Raw genomic sequence first — 21,833 nt, forward strand, 5'->3', positions numbered from 1 at the left:
TTGTTGATTCCCCTAGTGAATTTTTCGTTTCACTTATTGTACTTTTCAATTCCAGAATTTCCATTTGGTTCTATTTTACAATTCTTGTCACTTTACTGATGTCCTTTATTTTGTGAGACATTGTTATTATACCTTCCTCCACTTCTTTAAATGTGGTTTCCTTTAGTTCTTTGATCCATATTTATAATGGATGTGTCTGTCTATTTATTCAAAATCTATGCCCTCTCCCAGAAAGTTTATATTGATTGCTTTTTAATTCCCCAAGATAGTAGTTTGAGTCTACAAGAATAATGAAGAAGGCAGAAATAGTAACTATGAAAATTAAGATAATTTCTATAAATATGTACTTGTTCTCACTTCTCTCAGCTTCTTTGAAAGTGATGGCAATGTATTCTGGGAGTTTATAAAATACATAGATGTAATATGCATAACAATAATAGCACAAAAACAGAAAAATTGACTAGAAATATATGGTAATAACATTGTATATACATCACTGATATTAAGTTCATATAAATCAGAAGCAGATTCTGATAAGATACATAAAGTAAGACCTCAAACAACCAAAACAACAGGCAAAAAGTCACAGTAAAAAAAATATTAAAGGAATTAAAATGTACCCTAAAAATAGTCACCAATGCAAAAATTAATTTAAAAAGACTATAAAGGTAGAACAGAAGACCAAAGAAGGCATGAGACCTATAGAAAAAAGTTAAATGGCAGACATATATTCAAATATAGCAATAATAACAAATACAGAAATGGATAAAATAATCTTATCAAAAAGCAGCCATTTTCATACGGGATAAAAAAATAAAACAAAATTTAACTATATGCTGTCTACAGGGGCCACACTTTAAATTCAAAGACACAAATAGTTTTTTTTCTTTAACTTTTTTATTGTATAGTATAACATTGTGTGGTTTGAAATGATGTATTTACTCTAGAAAAGCCATGTTTTAATCCTAATCCCATTTTGTAAAGGCAGCATTTCTTCTAATCCCTATTCAGTATTGTATGTTTGAATCTGTAAGTAGATCATCTCCCTGGAGATGTGATTCAATCAAGAGTGGTTGTTAAACTGCATTAGGTGATGACACATCTCTGCCCATTCAAGTGGGTCTTGATTGGTTTACTGGAGTCCTATAAAAAAGAAACATTTTGGAGAATGAGAGATTCAGAGAGAAAGCAGAGAAGAATGACATAGCCATGAGAAGGAGAGAACCCACAAACCAGCAATCTTTGGAGATGAAGAAGGAAAACACCTCCCAGGGAGCTTCATGAAACAGGAAACCAGGAGAGAAAGCTAGCAGATGATGCCTTGCTCACCATGTGCACTTCCAGCTGAGAGAGAAACTGTGACAGTTTGCCATGTGCCTTCTCATTTGAGAGAGAAACCCTGAACTTCATCAGCCTTTTGAACCAAGATATCTTTCCCTGGATGCCTTTGGTTGGACATTTCTATAGACTTGCTTTAATTGGGACATTTTCTCAGCCTTAGAACTGTAAACTAGCAATTTATTAAATTCTCCTTTTTAAAAGCCATACTGTTTCTGGTATATTGCATTCTGGCAGCTAGCAAACTAGAATAAACATATATACAAAGAAAGTAACAAAAAAGCAACAGTTCTCAAAACCATCTTCACAAGTAGTTACAGGACAGATTCCAGAATTTGTCATGGGATACCATATGATCCTTCTGGCTGCTCCAGAATATAGGAGGCTAGAAGGCTTAAATATATTTTATCATCACAATTGACTTTTTTGTGTGAGGAATAACATATATATGATAAATCAATAAATTTTGAAGTATAGCATCACAATTAGTTGTAGAACATATTTCAGAGTTTGACATGGGTTAAATTTCCATAATTTTCAGTTTTTACTTCTAGTTGCTCTAAGATATGGGAGGCTAAAGGAAATATCAATTTAATGATTCAGCATTCATATCAATTTGTTAAATCCTATCCACACTGTATAATTCCACCATCACCTTTGGTCTTTCCTTCCCTCTCTTTAGTGGTGTTTGGCCTATGGCCATTCTAAATTTTCCATACTGGAAACATCTTTCACTAATTTGGGGTAGAGAGATGGAACTATCTGATGTTGTCTAGAGGCTGGCCCTCTAGGTTTCAGGATTTATCTGGACCAGGGTCCCATTTAGAGATTGTAGGCTTCTGGAAAGTTACTCTAGTGTCTGGAACCCTTGGTGCATCTTATATATTGCATTGGGTGTTCTTTAGGATTGGCTGGAGTGGTCCTGGATGGGGATTGGCAGGTTATGATAGGTAGCAAGGTCCACCTGAAGCTTATATAAGAGCAACTCAGAATAGCCTCTCAAATCTATTTGAACTCTCTCTGACACTGATACTTTATTAATTATACTTCTTTTCCCCCTTTTGGTCAGGATGGAATTGTTGATCCCATGGTGCCAGGTCTGGATTCATCTCTCATGTTGCCAGGGAGACTTTCATCCCTGGATGTCACATCCCACATAGGGGGGAGGGCAATGATTTCACTTGCAGAGTTGGGCTTAGAGCGAGTGATGCCACATCTAATAAAAAGAGGACCTCCAGATGTAAATCTTAGGCATGCCTATAGGTAGTCTAAGCTTCTCCACTACCTACATAAGTTTCATACGAGTAAGCCATAGGATCCAGGGCATGACCTATTGATTTGGGTATCCCTAAAGTTTGACACATTGCCAGGGGATTGCCTGATGGTAAGGTTTAATAGTTCCATATTCTTTCTCTCATCTCTCAAGGGGCTTTGCCAATACTTTTTGAATATCTGCTTAATATACTCTAGGATGTATCTAGGCACTACAATCTATACAAGATTAAAGCCCCTCTTTCTTATTCTGGACTCCCTGTGTTTCAATTGTTCCAGCATTATCCACTCATCTGTTGATGGGCACTCAGTTTGTTTCCATCTTCTGGTGATTGTGAGTAATACTGCTATGAACATTGGTGTGCAAATGTCTGTTTGTGTCATTGCTGTCAGCTCTTCTGGGTATATGTCAGGTAGTGTTATTGCTGGGTCACAGGGCAACCCGATATTTAGTTTCCTAAGGAACTGCCAAACAGTCTTCCATAGTGGCAGCACCATTATACATTCCCACCAGCAGTGCATAAGTGTCCCAGTTTCCCCACACCCTCTCCAACATTTACAGTTTCCTGTTTGTTTAATAGAAGCCATTCTTATTGGGTGAGGTGGTATCTCATTGTAGTCTTGATCTGCATTTCCCTTATAGCCAACGAAAATAAGCATCTCTTTTCTCATGGGTGTAAGATAGGGGGTCCTCTTTCATTCTTTAGGCTACTGATATCCAGTTCTTCCATGCCCAATTATTTGCAAGACTATTTTGTCCCAGTTTAGAGGATTTGAGGGCCTTGTCAAAAATCAGTTGACCAAAGATATGATGGTCTTATTTCTGCACTCTCCATTCAATTCCATTGGTCAATGCTTCTATCTTTGTGCCAGTACTATTAAGTTTTGACCATTGTGGCTTTATAATAGGTTTTTAAGTCAGAGGGTGTTAATCCTCCCACTTTGTTCTTCTCTTTTAGGATGCTTGTAGCTATTCGATGTCGATAATACCACTACCTTCTCACCTCCGTGGTTCTAGTTGAGTAATATGAACTCAGCCTTATGTGGTTTCCTTTGTATATAGTAGATTGTTTTTCTCTTGCCACTTTCAGAATTTTCTGCTTCTCTTCAACATTTGGCTGACTGATTAGTATGTGTCCTGGTGAATGCCTATTTGGATTTATTGTGTTTGGAGTTCATTGGGCTTCTTTGATTTGTATATTTATCTCTATGTCCTTTATAAGGGTTGGGAAGTTTTCCCCCATTATATCCTCAACTACTCTTCCCAGCCCTTTACTTCTCTCTTCTCCTTCTGGGACACCAATGATTCTTATATTTGTGCGTTTTGTCTATCATTTCCCTGAGATCTAATTCAAGTTTTTCCATCTTTTTTGCCATGTGTTATTTTGAGTTTCAAGTCAGTTATCCTGTTTTCTATATCACTTATTCTTTCTTCTGTCTCTTCAAATTTGTTGTTGTGTGCCTCTAGTAAGTTTTTTATTTGGTCAAAAGATTCTTTAATCTCTGTGATATCTGCTATTTTTCTATTTATTCTTTCAATTCCTCTTTATGCTTTTCTACTCTCTTCTTGATCTCCCTTATGTCATTTTCCATCCCACTTATTTTATTAAGTATAGTTGTATGAACATCTTTGATTAGTTGTTCCAATGTCTATGTCTCCTCTTGTGTTTTGATTTGGTCAATAAGCAGGACTATATCTGTCTGCATTGTGATACACTTAGTAATCTTCTGTTGTTTTTGTCACATGTAAGTATCTTGATTGATTTACCTTTGGAGTTGATTTCTTTCAATAGTCTAAGGCCTTGTGTTTGCGGGATGGCTGTACAGCAAGGCGCAAAGCATGGGGTAGGGCGCTCAGTGCTGTGATTTGTTTCAGGACAGGTATAGCCACAGGTTGGGGGTGTTACACTGATGCTTGTGAATGTGGGTGCCCAGTGACCAGGGATGATGTAGCCATGCGGGTGCACTAACCTTGGGGTCATAACCATGGTGTGCACTGGTCTGGGGCACAAGGTTCTTTATGTGCATGGTAGAGCAGTGGCAGCAGGTCAGTGCAATGCTTTCATTTGCTGGGAGCAGATGTGACCCGGTTGCACAGGTCAACACTTTCTCAGAGCTGGGAAGTGTGACTGAGGCCTGTACACATGCATGGGACTAGTAGCAATGTAAAACGTTGCACAAAGCTCCGGGGCATAGGTAGCCTGGGTATGGAGGTTAGCACCTGTAGCCTTTACGTACTGGCAATAGCCTACAGCAACAGGGAGGGGGAGGTGGTACCTGGGAAGGATGCAGTTGGGGTGGGGCTGTGGGGTGGGTATGCCTGTTGGGGGTTGGTGGGGTCGGAGCACTTGGAGCATGGCAAATGGAGCATGTGATGGTGTTCAGGCGTGTGGGGTGTGGGATGAGTCGCGGGTCACAGGGTTGCACTGGTGAGGGTCGTGTGTTCAAGGAACATGGCCTGGCTTAATTCCTAGTCCCCAGCTCGCGTCCCTGCATTCCTGAGGGCTCTATACCTCCATACCAGGCTCCAGCTTTCTGCTTTTCAGTTTGTCAGTCTCTGAGGAAGCCTCCCCCAGGTCAGTTGCACTCTTGAATCACCATCTCAGTCGCTCTCCCTTCCCTTCTCTAACTTTCCCATGGAGCAAGGCTGAACTCGATCTACTCTATGTGGTCATCTTCCCAGAAGTCCCTAGGTACAAATAGTTTGAAAGTAAAAGAAATGGAAAGATATCTATCATGAAAACAGCAATAATATAAAAGCTGGAATGGTTATACTAACATCAGCTCAAACAGACTTTGAGACAAAAATTCTTACCAGGATAAAGTGGGACATTTATCATGATAAAATTATCAATCCATCAAGAAGATATACCAATTATAAATATATATGTACCTAATATCAGAATTGCAAAATACTTGAGGATAAAAGTGACCAAACTGAAGGAAACAATGACAATTCAGCAAAAATAGTTGGAGACATCAATATCTCACAAAAAATAATGGACAGAACACCTAAGTAGAAAATCAGTAAAGAAACTGAAGATGCCATCAATATTGCTTTATGATTAAACCAAACAGACATTTATAAAACAATCAATCCCCAAAAAGAAGAATATACATTCTTCTTAAATGCACATGGAATATTCTCCAGGCTAGACCATATGTTAGGCCCTAAAACAATCCTCAATAAATTTAAGATGACTGAAATACACTAAGTATGTTTTCCTGTCACAGTGTAATTAAGTTAGAAATCAAAATTTAAAAAATGGGAAATTTACAAACAAGGGAATATAGCACATTCCTAAATAATCAAATTGTTAAAGAAGAAAAACTGGAAAACATTTTGAAATGATTGAAAATGAAGATATAGTATGCCAAAACTTAGGAGACACAGTTAAAGCAGCACTTACATGGATTTCATGGTTATAAAGGCCTTTATTAAAGAAAAAAGATCAAAGCAATAACCTTATCCATCCTCCTTAAGATGCTAAAAAATAAGCAAACTAAATCCAAATCAAGCAGAAGGAAAGAAACAATAAAGATTGTAATGGAAATAAATGTGATAGAAAATAGAAAAGCAATAAAGAAACTAAAAGGTGTTTTTTTTTTTAAAAAAGCAACCAAAATTGGCAAACCTTTAGCTAGACTCATCAAGAAGGGGAGAAGACTCGAATACCAAAATTAGAAATTAAGGGGTGATATTACCACTGACCTTTAGAAGGAAAAAATAAACATTGCAAGGGAATATTCTGAATAACCATATAAACATTAGATAATTTAAATGAAATGGGAATATTCTTCAAAAGACACAAACAGCTGAAGCTGACCTAAGAAGAAACAGAAAGTTTGTATAGATAAATGCAAGAGATTGAATTATTAATCAAAACATTTCCCACAAAGAAAAGTCCAGATCCAAGTGACTTCATTGGTGAATTCTACCATAAATTGTAAAAGAATTATTATAGGAAATGTATCGCACTCATGCGAGGTAGTGATAATAAAGTGGTATATGGAAATCCAGTAGTTTATGCATGGTTGTTCTGAAAGAAGTTATACATTATCATAGGCATACTTTTATTATTGATAAAGTTTTGTGACTATTAAAAATAGTTAATACTAATTTTTCACAAACTCTCCAAAAAAATAGAAGAGAAAGGAACACACCCCAATTCATTATATGAGACTAGTGAGATCATGATAACAAAACCAAAGTTATCACAAAAAGAAAAAATTCAAAATTTTTCATAAATGTATACAAAAAAATCCTTAACAAAATACAATGCAATCAATCCAGCAGCATACAAAAAGAATTGTCCAACATGACCAAGTGGACTGCATCTGACCACAGTATAATTATGCAGCCAATAACAAAAAGAAAAGCTTAAAATCCATAGGCATTTGGAAGTTTATAAACTAATAAATAACACATGGATCAAAGAATAATAATCACATAATCTGCAAATAATGATAGTTTTGTTTCCATTCTAATCTTTATGCCATTTATTTTTTCTGTCTGTACTACTTCATCTGTGTCCTACAGTACATGATGGTATTTGGGTTCCTTGTGCTATTGCTATTTTTAAAGGGAGTTATTCCAATGTTTTCTCATTAAAAATGTTTGAATTATTTTCCCTTCTACTATCAGTTTGCTAAGAATCAGTAATTGATAATACTTTTCTTTAGTGTATTTTCTGAGACAGTGCATTGTTTTTCTCCTATAATCTATTCATGCAGGGAATGATTATAGGTGAATAATCATTTTAACAGAAGAAGATATTTATAAAACATCCTTGACACTTCTGGGATGATCTAAATCTGATCATTGTGTGTTAACTTTTTATACACTGGTAAATGTGGCTTACTAATATTTTGTTAAACATTTTTTGCATCTAAAAATTTGAGTGAGAATGGCCTTTAACCATCCCCTTTAATACTGTCTTTTGATAATACGGTTAAGACTGGAAAGCTTTATTCCTTGCCAACTTGAGGAAAAGAAGAAAAAAGTACCCAACTAAAGGTGTTAGAGAAAGAACAACAAATTAAAACTGTAAAGCCAAATGGATCTGGTGTTTACTTTATATGAAGATTTAAAAATATGTATCAACTTCCTTAATACTTTTAGAATTACTAAGTCTTTCAATTTCTTCATGGATCAATTTAAATATTCCATCTAAGTTGTCAGACGTACTGGTATAAAGCTGTTGACACAATATAAAATCCATATATTAGTCTTATCTCTGGTATTATATCCTTTGTTAATTTAATAGTACTGATTATCTGTCTCCTGTCTTTTCTATGAGCAGTCTAATCAGAGGTTTGCTTATTTCACTGATGTTTACCAAGAACCAACTTCAGGCTCAGTTGGTTTTACTTTATGCTTATTTTATGTTTCAATGATTTCTGCTCTTTTCTCAGTTATGTCCTTTCTTGTATTTTCTTTGAGTTTAATCTGTTGTTCTTTCTCTAACATCTTTAGTTGGGTACTTTTTTCTTCTTTTCCTCATATCAGCATGGAAAGCTATGATTTCTTCTCCAATTATTATTTCTTCTTGCACCCCACAACATATGATAAGCAGCACTTTTCATATATTCAATTTCAAATATTTAAAACTTCTTTGGTCAGTAATAATGTGAAATCAGGAGAAACTACTGTAAATTGTGTACCTCCTAAACTGAGGCAAAAAGGAAACCAATACACAAAGCCATCTATTAAATATTTCTGCTAAACTATCAACCCTGAATGTGATTAAGCATCTAGATATAAACTGTCAGTTTATGGGAATCACAAGGAATAGGGGAGTGTGATAAATAAAGCCATGTATGTAATCACCAAATGCAGAATATTAGAAATTTATAGGACAAACAGCACAATTTCTCCAACATATAAAAGACAGGGAAAAAAAGGAAGGGTAGCAACAACCTCTGATTTCCTGAACTGTTGCAAGTTGTTACAAGGAATTTGATTCCATTCTCAACTATTAGGAGAGAGAGTCCTCAACTTTGGCTCAACAATTCAACCCAATCCCTTTCACCCTGGCCCCCATGAATGCATCACAGGTGATCTTGTGATCCAAAGATCCTGAATGAATACAACCAAAATAATTGTTAGGACTTGAGCTGGAAAACATGAGTCAATGGGACCTTCTATTCACCTGGACATATGAGTGTACACATGTGACAGTTTAAATTGCTTCATATTTTTGGCCATAAGGGAAGTAAATCTAAGTAATTATATAACAGAAAAATGGACAAAACTGAGAGCATCTCAGAGGGAAGGTGCTGGAACCATGAACAAATAGTCCTAGAACGCCCTTATACAACCTATTTTCAGCTGTGTTAGTCAACGCATTCCCTTTATTCAAAAACCAGTTTGATTTGTAAGATCTCACAATTTGAAGAAATCCTACCTCTGGGATGTGAACAAGGTAGGCTGCTTCCAGGGACCATGTTCTAAACTGCGAGGCAATACCATCTTTCCAAGAACAGATTAAAAATGAAGAATTAATTATACTACATTATTGCAACCACTTCTCCTCCTTGATTATTCCTGTTTTCAGATTAATTCAACTGTTCAGCTCAGTAAAGGCGTAACTGCTCGCCTACTATGAAGTCAGCACTGCTCAAAGGGCTGCCATCTCAAAGACAAGCACCACTGGTATCTTCCCGATAGGAGTTCATGGTCTAGAAGAGAACACAGACATCACATCAAAAAAATCATCAAAACTGCATCTAAATCCCATGAATTACACACAGAGTGTTGGAGAAGCCATAAAATATCGCTAATATGGCTGCCATGGCTGATGCAAGGCAATACAAAATGGCTGACCAGAAATCTGCCCTCCACCTTAGTAACAACAGTGACCAATCCCAGAAATCTGCCTTCCAGCCTAGCAACAACGGCGACCAATCCCAGAAATCTGCCTTCCAGCCTAGCAACAATGGTGACCAATCCCAGAAATCTGCCTTCCAACCTAGCAACAACAGCCACCAATCCCAGCCTGACACGTGTCCCTGCATGCTTCCCAGCCTATATAAGCCTGTGCACTTCCTGAATAAAGCAGAGGCCTTCTATTTTCCCCTGAGGGTTATCTCCTCAGTCCTGTGCTCTGTGTCTCTGTGACTGACTCAGTACAGCCGCTTACCCCCCACCCCCGCCATCAGCTAACCAGCCACCAGCTACCCCACAACAGAGGAGATGATGGTGCACCACTAAAGCTTCACAGTTTATGCCATTATTTTCTACCTACTGGATCATCAGCAAATCCCAGTAAAAGACATTAGAAAAAAATATGGTACAGATTCCATGTGATTTTTCATTTGGATGAGAGCACTATGTCGCCTTTGCTGTCCACAGCGTAGATTGCCAAATTAGGCAAGATAAAGGTTATTTTAAACAACATCAGAAAAAAGAACAGGCAACAACATAAAAATTCATCTTCACACCCAAGTTTCCTCTGTCATCAATAGCCTCCCTGACCCTTTGGACCCAATTCTTGCACCCTGCCCTAAATTCTGCTCTATTTTCAGTTTCTGAGTCTTAGGTTCGACTCCTGAAGTCAGAGTACATGTGGTTCTTAGTACTAATATACTATTAATTATTACCATTCTACCTTCTGAAAAAGAAGGGCCTTACTTCTTTTGGATCTCTATCCCAACATGTTTATTTTTGTCCGCTCAAGAAACTTCTGAACCATCACATCGTAATCTATTTTTCAGAGTTTGATCAATTGATCCATCTGCAAGATTTTGTTTATCATTCAATCTTATGTGCACTTTACAATTTCCTACTTTACCTAAGTGTTCTTTCACTAATTTTTTTTTTTCAAATACTTTTTGAGAAGACACACAGGATATTCCATTCAATTATAATCCTGTGTAAACACATGCACACAGACCTCTCAAACAAAAGTGTCATAGGAGAACACTGGTCTTATTACTCTGATATTCACTATCTTAATCAATGATTTGTATCTATTTTTTAATTCTGGTGGCAAATCACCAAACTGATTTCCCCACCTACAGTGGGTTGACATCACAATTCTAAGTAGTTTACTAAACTACATAACCATGGACATGTTGTTGAAGCTTTTAGTTTCCAGTTGCACCTTGATTATTACTCTTCTCTAATCCCTCCTATTTGGGATTGACATGGGTGTTTATGAGGTATTCTTCAAATAATGTCTATGAAGCCTATCGAAAAGGTCTGGTATTATAATACTGAGTCCCCGCTGCTTTCCAGCAGTTGGATATATCCCACATACATAACAGAATTGAGTTCATTCTATTACTTTTTAAATAAATGTTACTGATGATTTCCAGTCACTTGTTCTTCCCATTTACTCACAATATGAATTCACTGTCCCAGGCTGTTTAACATTTTAACATTGTTAGTTTTTGCTTGCTTCTCCCTGATGCCTATACATCATTAATGGCATGGACATGGGATCCAGAGGGTGAGTTTCATTTTCATAATTTTTGCCTACAGCTACAAAACATTCTTGTCATAAATTTAATCTACAGATATTTCAGAATTCTCCAATCCACAAAGTAGCTGCCCTTTTCTTTTTAATTTCAGCTAACTGGATGTGTGCACAGTCCATAAATCTGACAAAGTGCACAAAATGTAATATTCATTAGAACCCCATGTAGTGTGCCAAACTTTGTTTTGTAGCCATATGGCTCAAGATCTCTGACTCTTCAAGCCTTTAACCTTCATGCAAATTCCAATATTCTAGCCAAAGAAATCTGCCAGTCTACTTTCAAATTAAATTAAAAATAAGTAAGGCCAGGTCACAGCGGCTCAGCAGGCAGAGTTCTCGCCTGCCATGCCGGAGACCTGGGTTTGATTCCCAGTGCCTGCCCAGACAAAACAAATAAATAAATAAGTAAAAAGCTTTCAACATTGCTTCTGGCTCCTAGGCCTGCAGAGTAAGCAGCAGTCAGGCTGAAAGGCAGTTGATTGGGTCAGAAATGGTTCAAAGGGCCTTTATAACCACCAAAGAGTCTGACAGATCCCAAGACCCTGGAGCCTAGATGAGGCCAGGGAGCCCAAAGCCTCCAGGAGCAGGCTCAGCTGGCTCCCAGCTCTTCCTGCCTGCCCTTCAGCAGCCCATGGTGGGCTCCTTCTTCCATTGTCAGTAGTTTCTCCCCAGTGTGTTACCTTTTCCTTCCAACCCCTACTCACTCTACCAATAACTCTCAGCAGATGATCTAGATTTTTGCCCCACTACAACTAATAGCAGCTAATATCTTTTAAGGGCTACTATGGCGAGGCACAGTTTTCATTAATTTGCATGTATTAATTTGCTTAACAACCCCATGAGGTAGGAAGTGCTAGGATCTCCCTTTCATAGCTGGGGAAACTGAGGCACCTTGAGGTTTGACTCTAACTACTCAAATTCACACAGCCACTACATGGAAAGATGGATGTCTGCCATACAATGTGCTCCAAATGTGGCACACTTGACAAATACATTAAAATAAAGACTTTTGGGCAAGAGTTACCTCCCCTCTCCTCTTTATATCTACATTTATCTAAACTGCACCTAAGATCACCCTACCTGTGCCGAGCTAAGGCTGCTCTGCAACCTGTGTTCTAGAATTGGCCAACTCCTCTAACCACTTGTCCCCTCTTTCTAACCTTTTCCAACTCTCCCTTGCCAGCCCCACAGTATTAAAACTAAAGCAAACAAAACTTGCCTTCAACCAAACCCAATCCTGAACTTTGAGTTGCACCTTTGTTTCCTTCACAATTTAACTTCCCGAAAATGTAGTCTAGTCCTCAGTGCTCAATGCCTACATTTACTGACCTCAAATTTATTCATAAATTTACCAAAAACAATCTGGAAAGGGCCATATGGACCTTTTCCTATGAAACCCTGTGTTTCCTTTCCTGTAAAAACTTCTCAACAGCTCAGAGAACTTGGTGGTTCTTTTACTTACATTCTATAAAGACTGGTGGTTCTTATACTACCTCTCAAGATGCTGTCTGATTAGTCCTTTCCCTTTTTACTCTTCTTCTATTCCTCTTTTATTGCATTCATCCTTTAACTATATGGATGGTCTCAGTGTCCTATCCTCAGGCTTTTCTCTTATTGATTTAGATATGGATTCACAGTCCTGTCTCTCACTTTCAGGCTGCAAAAGCCAATGTATACATTTCCAGCCCTGATTTTTAATCTGAGCTCCAGCCCAAACTTCAACTGCCTCTGAAAAATAATCCATCTGGATATTTTGCAGGCAACTCAATTCCAAAGCTAAAATAAAAGTCACTCCTTCGGCAGCCACTCTTTCTCCTGAATCCTTAATTTCTTTATGGGGTCATCATCACCTTACACCTGTAATCTCAGAGTCATCTACTTCCATCTCCCCCTTTCTCTCTTTTCTAGACAGGCCTCATTTGCAAAGTGTCTTGAATAATCCACTTTCTCACCAAGAAACTCGTTAAGTGAAGGAAACATGCTTCCAGGAAGAGACTCTTTTGAACTCTTACTTTTAATGCCCTTTTCACAGTAAAACCCAATGGCAGAGGCTCTTACTATAGGCCAAACCTAGAACTGACCATTTCATATGCCATGTCTCACTAAATTCTCCCAATTACTAGTGGTCATATCTTATAAAACAGAAAACCCAAGATCAGAGACATTAATTAGGTTGCTCAAAATCATTCAGAACTTGAACTCCAAACTGAGGCTTATCTAGCACCAAAGCCTTAGTCACTGAATAATACTGCCTTCCACAATGCTAGTTAAAGCTTGCAACCACTCTATCTAAACTACTGAAAATGTCCTACAATTGGTTTCCCTGTGGCTAGTCCCTGCTCTACCTTACTCCCAAGTCCATTCTTCAAAGTGTCCCAAGATTGCAGAAAAGAAAAAAGTAAGAAAGCACAGCTAATTACATTCTTCAAAAAAAGCTAATAGCTTCCCCTGCCTTACAGAAAAAAAAATTCCAAACCCTTTGGCCTGCTGTCCCCTTTCTTAGAAAATGCCCACCCCCCAATCTTTACCCTGACTCTATTTGATTCTATTCACCCTTTGAAACTCCATTAAGAGTATCATTGCATCTCCAGGGTCAAGCCTCAAGTGAAATTCACCTGCCCACTCTGTGAACTCCATGATGTTTGGCTTTCTCCGTGCTCCCTTGTTGGGCAAGGAGATTCTTATATCCAACCTTACTGCAATTAAACATCCATTACCCTCACTTGTTTTCTTTCCCTAGCTCCTAATTTATAAAGAACACAGGACAGAGTCTCCATATTTTAAAAGTGAAAGGATGAATAAATGAAGTGATCTCAGTTGAAGGAATTAAAAGCATCAGGGCCAGGTTCTTAAGCTGACACTGAACACTTCCCAGAAAGATTGTCACCTGTTCTAAATGGACGAGCAGAATGGAGAGAGGGGGAGAGAGAAAGTGTGAAATCAGACAGTCCAGTCTAACACTGTCTCAAATCTTCAGGGTGGCTCTCCTTGCTTCGACATTCAGAAAGACAGGTAACAGAAAGGGCAATGCACTAAATGCAGAAGAATTAGGGACCTCTTCCTCAGCCCATCACTGACTATCTTCACCAAAACATTTCATCTGTGATCTTCACATTCATCTGTAAAACCAAGCTTGGGAGCTTAGGGCATGTCCCTAGAAGGCCCAGGGGAAAAGAGCAGGGGTGGGCAATAATTCTGTGGCCCAAGGTCATCGGCAGTAGATCTACCATAGATCAGTGCAGCCTGCTTGTCTCCATGCTGATTCTTCTGCTGAGTTCTCATTCAGGCTTGGTGCTCCCTATTCTGCTATCTCACCTCAGGACTATGATCTCTTAGCAAACCAGGACCCAGAAAGAAACTTTTTCTCCTGTGTGCTGGGAAGAGACACTATGTTACTTTTTAGCCTGAGTCCTGTGAATGGAAACTGTCTCCAAAACCATCATTCCAACAGATCCACCCACTCCCTTGCTCCATATACTACACATTACTTGGCCAAAAATAATTGGAATGAAAACCGGTTGGTTGACAATGACAATTTAGTTAAAATGGCAGTTTGGTTGGAAATGGTAATTCCTATTCATTTGGCTAACGTATACTGTAATTTGAGTGACCATTAAGTTTTGGGGGGTGAGATGTGTTTTGCAACTCTTTATGCACATTTGGCTATCTTTCAGAATGCCTACTTACTGGTTTTCTTTTTCTTAAATTTCAAATTCATTTTCAGCGAACATATCTCACTGTATAGTGTGTAATAGTTACAATTGGAAGTAACTCCTATGGCAGCACCTCGCTGCCATACTGGGTTGGGGGTGTGGTGTGCGGGTGGGGGTGACCCGGTCTGACCCTAAATCTCTGGTTTGCCTATGCCCGGCCTTGAAGCCTTGCAGGGAGACCCTGCCTCTGGGCCCTGCTTCAGGACAGCTATTTCTGATAGCCTTCCATCTCCTTTAAAGCTGACGTTCCTTCTTTTTTCGTGTCCATCTCTCTCTCGTCCTGCAAAGCTCTTCTTTCTTCTGTCAGTTCTTCAATCTCTCTAGATAACCTACCTTTTTAAATTTGAATACTTTGCGCTCTTCCAAACGGCCACGAGAGGGAGACCTATCGGCGGTGGAGCCTCTGCAGCTCTGAGCGCCCTAAAAGGACCCGGCTCTCTAAGGACTTACTTTACCGATTTCCTTCTTAAGTCCCTCTCTGTCGCCGCCCTGGACTAAGTACCCTGCTGCTTCTCACAGCTCCGCAAGTAATCTGTTCCCTAGCCCCACCGAGGAACCTTTATTTTCAATTTCCCAGAGCAATTTCCTCACCCCAAATCCCTTCACGTTGGTCCCCCACTTTCTATTTAGCACCGATTTCTGCGTCCCGGTCTCTGCCACCCCGTGCCACAGCTCGCAAAGCAAATGCCCTTGAGGGCTGTCGTAAACCCACCTCAGGACGCACTTCTCTGCACCGCGTACCCGAGGCCCCCCAAGACCCCTTTCGAACTCCCTCGGTTCTCCTCTGCCCCAAGTCTGCAGGGCGCGGGCTGCCCAGCTTTGCGCCGCCACCGCGCGTGACACAACTCGATGCGCTTCTCTCCTGCCCCTGCCCCTGCCCTCCCAAGACCCTGGCGGGCGCCTTTCGGGGTTCCAAGCCTTCGCTCTCCTCTCCATCTGGCCTCGGCCCCCGACTCTCTCACTGTAATGGGATCTCTGAAGCGCTTTGACGCTGCCCCCCAACTCGCTCCTCTCCTCCGTAGCTCCAGGAACCCCGCTGCCCCTGCTTTTCGCGCTCGGCTGTCTTTCTACTCGGAAACGGTCAGATGCTATAACCGCCCTCCCCGGAGCCTCCGCCCTCGTCGTGGGAGTCCGAGGGTGCCCAGACTCCCCCACCCTTCACTAAAAGGGACTAGGCAGTGGTTCGCAGCCCGAGCATTCGCTACGCCTGGTGGGGGTGGGGGGCGCTCTGTGTACCCCTTGCCTTGCTTTCTCACTTGGGCGACCCACGCTACCCCGGGGACCCCCACGCCTCCTCGTCCAGACACTTCTCGGCGGTTCTTCCAGAGCCTTCGCGCTCCAGGCAGGGCTCCAAGTCCGCGCCCTCCCCCGGCCCTCCCCGGTGTCCTCAACGCCTTCGTCCTCTATCCCCCAAACTCGCTCGCTGGCGGCCGTGACCTCATCCTGAAGGCGCCGTTCTGAGCTGCTTTTCCGACACCAACGCCCCTAAGAGGTCTTGCTTGCCCCTCCTCCTACCCACGTCCGCATCCCAGGCTGTCAGTTCTCTCCCCTGTCGAGAGGCTTGATGGTGACTCCTCCCTTCAGGATCCTTAAAAAGTGGGGTGATTTACATAAATGGATTGCGACAGCCCCTGACACAGGGTAAGTGCTTGTTCGCACGTGTTAGTTTTTAGTAGGATGGGTTATTGCCCTGTATAAACCAGGGCACACTTCTCCCGTTTTCCATCTCCAGCACCAAAGGGTGCCCCTCTCTGCCCACTTCAAGTTCTCTCCAAAGACACTAGCTCTTTTGCTCTCTCCCTTGGTTTACAAAGTTCTCAGTGCCCACCTGCAAGAAATTTACATGCTTAGCCCCCACCCTGGGGAAAGCTTTGTGCTTTGATGGAAAATTGGATGCTTACCCCTCTGGAGTCATCTATTCAGAGTCTAATTTTGATACCGAGAAGGCACTTCCCTTCATTGTCTGAGCAGTTTTACAACTCTAAATTATGGTTGACAGTCCTGCATCTAGAGACATGCCAGTAAATGCTGTTCGTCAATCCTTTCCCCTCACCCTTTTGTAAAAACACAAATTTTGCACTCGTTTTCAAATTTGTCTCAGTATTCCTGATCCTGTATTGTGGGTTTATTTTTTTACTTATTTAAAACAGTTGTAACATCTTTCTATCTTCCTTAAAACAGAACTAAATAAAATACAATTTTATGTCTGTAAGAGTCATAATTTTATCTTAAAAAATATCCTTTCACAAAGCTATGAGCCCAAAATACTATTGTTTTAAGTAAACTGGGGCTGTGACTCATTGAGGGGAGTTATATATTTGGTTGGCTCTGGGGAGAACCTCTCCAGGTACTACTGAACAAGTCCAAGCATTCCCCTCAGCATAGCTGCCTCTAAAGTTCACCCCAATCAGGTCCTGCTGCCCTGCTCCTTTGGCCATTGCAGGGAAGAGAGCATCTGCTGTGCAGGTGCTCTGTGCTCCACTCAACTCCAAAGAAGCTTCCCACACATCTCACTCCCAAGCTAGCTGCCTTACACCCTGGCTCCTAGAGGAAACCTGCTCCCCACCTCCATCTCCAAAAGCCTACTGGTCCCAGCTCTCAGCAGAGGGTGCCAGAGACCACTGCTGTGAGCAACCACTGGCCGATTCCAGGATTCCTACCTTGTAGACAATGTCCTCCCTACAGCTCTCTTTCTCCACTGCTTTGGCCCTCACCCTGCTTCAGCTGGCTGTCTTCTTTAATCAAGCCCAGCATCTCTTTCCTCCTCACATCTTACTTTGCCTCATTAAGCTACCTTCTCTTTCTGTCACCATTCCACCCCCAACCCTCAAGTGAAACCAGGTCTGTTTGGCTCCACATCCTCTGCTCTTGTCTACTGTAGGATGTCTAAAAGCTAGGACTGATAAGATTTAACCCATGGCTCCCCTAAGATTGTAAATTATAAAGATAATAATAATAATAAACAGTAATAGCAAAAGCATAACCCTATCCTGCAGGATATGAAGGTAACATTGGAAGGTCACCATGGATAAATTCTAACAATCCCAACTTTGTGAGTTGTACCAGCAGCCAACAATTGTGTACTTGTCTCACACCAATAAATGGAGATAAGTATTTTCCCCTTGATATTATTTTGGACGTAGTTTTTTTTTTTAGAAAACATATTTATAAGAAATTTGCTCATGTTATTCATATACGAAAAAATATTTTTATAAAAATATTCTTATGTCCCTGATCTTCTCTTCTCTCTACCTCTTAATCTCTAATACAAATTATAGGGAGTTGGGATAGAGGCATATTCACTCTTTCTTTAAATATATTCATGAACAGAAAAAAAATGCAAATAAATAGTGAGAAGAAACAAGCATGTTTGATGTATTTGATTTTAGCAATTGGCTAATTGAATTGCTAGCTTCTGTACTTGCCACACAAGGACATTTAATGAATGTTGACTCTGAACTAAATCGAGAAGGGCTTTATTGTATTCCACGGTTATTGAGGTTCAAAGCTGGTGTTTTATTCATTTTGTGTTCTTTCATCTATGAGACATCGGTGGGCATTGGGGGCTGGTGAAGGGGTTGCACTAATTTGCTATGAAACACAGAAGAGTCACAGCCTTTTAAATTTGGGAGGGTCTCTAAGAAATAGCAAATCCACTTGTATATCCTGTGTAAAAACCCTGCCTCAGAATCTCCACTAGAGGTCATCCCAGCTCTGTTTGAAGGTACAGGCCATGGAGGTCAAGGACGCTGACCACAGCCTTAAATAGGAGAAATAGGAGTGGGTAAGCTGATGTCCATGCCATTCTCTCAGCTAAACAAGTACTGTAACTCTCACAACATCTTCTCTAGCAAATCAGTAAAATCACTAGTCAAAGTAGACTAAAATTTGTCATTAGATTTTTTTAAAAAGGCTGAGAGGAAGTAAAAGGCCCAAGTAAACCATGGCCTTCGTACCTGGCCATGTCCTTCCTTTATACATGAGGATGTATTTATTTCAGCTAGATGTCCCAGGCATTGTCAGAGTGGCACACCCCTGTCTGATCTGGGGGGGGGGGGGGATGTCACCAACTAATCTGAATTGGAGGCATTTTGCCTGCTGCTGCTGCTGCTTTCTCAGGTAATTGAAGAAATAAATGGTAAGATGCACAAGCATGGATTGCCGGCTTATAAATCTAAGTTATAAGAGTCTCAGCTCTTCTTTGGCACTGCTCCCATCTGGGGCTGCTGGGACCATATGCTACTATATTTTGGGCCCTCCATGTGGAAAGCTGGTCTGGCACATGGCCCACAGCCTTAGGTCAGATGGCCAAACCAGACCGTCCCTCATCCCTCAGCCTGCAGTTGTTCTATTAGATACTATCTGACCTGCCCCAGCCAGGCTTGGTCCTAGATTCCAACTCTTTCTCTTTACTTTGTGCTGTGAAGTCACCAGACCTTGCTCAGTCAAGTCTTCATATTATCAGCTCAAGGATTCAGGTTTGTGAATTACAATGGGAATCTTGGCTCTAGAATTAGAAAGAAAGAACTCTCTCAGACCAGGCAAAATCCCAATGATTAGGATAATTGCACAAGATCAGAATTGATTAAGACTCAAGCTGACACATCCCTGATAAACTGTCCCATCTTAACCCCTACATGGATGACATCAGTGAAGCAGGTGACACAAAACGCACAAACACTTAAATCAGAAGGGAAATTCCTAGATCCACACAGACTCTTAAGCATGGTCTTATGGTACCCTCTTGTGTTTACTTCTGAAAAATGCAAGCTTTTTGTCTGAACTTGGCTGTTTTGTCTGGGTCACTTGCATTCTCATTTTTTTAAAAAATGTCTTGAGCTGTCTGATTCAATCCTTAGCAAAATGGCAAAGAAGGCAAAAGTTTGTGAAAGCATGTCTCAATCCCAGCTCAGTCTCAAATCTACCTGTTATCTGATTTAATTTTCAAGATATGTTTCTGCAGCCAGAAGCTATGCAGGTATCAACTGCATTAGAGCCAAGTGGAAGTGGAAAAGGGTCCAGGCAGGCAGCACCCTTGCCAGAAGTCACAAAGCTAATTTGTGGCAGAGTAACTAGCTGTAGCACCCAGGGCTCATGTCTGCACCAGGCCTCCTATTCTTCACTGGTTATTTCACAGGACTTTTCAGAGTGAGAACAAACATCTGCACTGCCCTTCACTGCCAGGACATCATCACCAAAACAGGCAAGGGTCAGTTATCTCAGGAGTGACCTTCTCACAGTTGTCTGTGGGTTGAAGTAGAAAGTTGGTCTCAGAAGCAAGGCTGAGCTAAAACAGCATGCTCACCAGATGAACTTCTGCTTCTTTGCCCATCTGCCTTTTCCACTGTTGTTGGGTAGTGGGGTGACAGTGTCTTCCATGGGCCAGAGACTGGGGATAGTCAGTATTTATGTTCTGGGCAGGCAAAGCAAGGATCCCACAGTGGAAAGTTGAGTAGCATGTACCTCTCTGCAACCTCAACCCCAGGCATTCTCCCCATGATTGCTATTTTCTGCTTCTTTAGCCAGAACCACACTTCTATGTTCATACTTCTGAATCATTTCTAACACTCTTTAGTCTTCCTGCAGGTTTTCCCTGTGCCATCCATCAAAATTCTACTCATCTTACAAGCCTGAGTTCAAATGTCAACTCTCCTTTCTGGTTCTCCCTGACCTCTCCATCTGTATCCCTTCTCTGTGGATCGCCAACAGTTTGGACACCAACTTACAAAATGTGTATTGTTCTTAAGCCAATTGTCTCCTGTATAGGCTGGGAACATCTTCAAGTCTGAGACCACTCACTCATTGGATTTGGTGTTAATTAGAATGCATAGGGAGCCGTGGCCAAAAATGCACTTTGAACCAGAGAAACCTGGGTTCAGGTCTTGGCCCAGTCATCAGAAGACAGTCATTCAACCTCTCATGCCCAGAGTCTCATGTCTGCAAAATTCAGATATACTGCCTTCAGAAAGGTGGTTGTGAAAATTAAGTGAGATAATATGCGGCTTTCATACCATCCAGTTCATCTCTTTGATTTACCAATAGGAAGCAGGTCTAGAAAGGGGAAGTGACTTTCCCAAACTCACATATCATTTCTAGGACCTGCACCCAGATCACCTGATTCCCAAACCAACACTTTTTCCACTAACTAAAGCTCTTTCCATTACATTTACTGTTCTGATCCCATCAGCAAATAGAATGTTGACAACACAATCTCCTTATGATTATACCATGTAACATGTCTCTGACTACAGTCAGTTTCTGCTTTCAAAATAAAATTGAAAACAAAAGTTGAGTTCTCCAAAAGCAGAGATTGACTATTCTACTTTCCCTGTCCTCTCCACAGCATGATCTAACACAAGTCAAAGCACATAGTATGACTTAAAAACATACTTGCAAAACCTGAATCATTCTTAACTTCCTCAGACTCTGTACCCAAGTACCCATCTGTGGTAGATTGAATCACATGCCCCAACGAAAGACATGTACTTAACCTTAATTTGCATTCCTGTGGGTATGAACCCTTGGGTAAAAAGGACCTTATGATGATGTTATTAGTCAAGGTATGGTCAATTGAATCAGGGTGGGTTTTAATCAATGCAACTGGAAGCCTTCTAAAGAGAGGGAATTGGATACAGTCAGTCAGTAGAATCCCAAAAACAGAAGATGCTAGGAGACTTAGAAGACAGAAGTTAAAGAAAGCCACAGAAATAGGCTATATTATGGATGTATAAATGCAAGCCAAGGAACCCCAAGAATTGCAGAAGCATGTAGCAGAGTGCCTCAGATTGGGGAGTGAAAACATGTCCTATCAAAACCTTGAGGTCAGACTTCTAGCCTCTAAAACTGTGAGACAGTAAAGAGCATGCAGATTAGTAGCAGGTAGGCCTGCTGCTGGATCCTGTGCACAGGCACAGTGCCTTGGATTCAGAAACATGGTCAGGTTTCCATTGCTGGCCTTAGAGAAAACAACAGATGTGTGAGTGCTTTAGCTGGGCAACAGACCAGGATGCAGAGTCTATAGTCAGACTCC

The 21,833-nt window shown here is 40.7% G+C and overlaps 1 long non-coding RNA gene across 1 annotated transcript in view; it reads right to left on the reverse strand.

Annotated features, from left to right (window-relative positions):
- LOC143661071 (uncharacterized) overlaps window positions 1–9,421 on the reverse strand; it is a 152,651-nt gene extending 143,230 nt beyond the window's left edge. The window contains exon 1 of the long non-coding RNA XR_013164407.1: window positions 9,018–9,421. This is a non-coding gene — a long non-coding RNA (uncharacterized LOC143661071). The remainder of the gene's footprint in view (window positions 1–9,017) is intronic.
- Between the last annotated feature and the right edge of the window lie 12,412 nt (window positions 9,422–21,833).

This window comes from Tamandua tetradactyla, chromosome 17, assembly GCF_023851605.1.
Source record: "Tamandua tetradactyla isolate mTamTet1 chromosome 17, mTamTet1.pri, whole genome shotgun sequence".
NCBI lineage: Eukaryota > Metazoa > Chordata > Mammalia > Pilosa > Myrmecophagidae > Tamandua > Tamandua tetradactyla.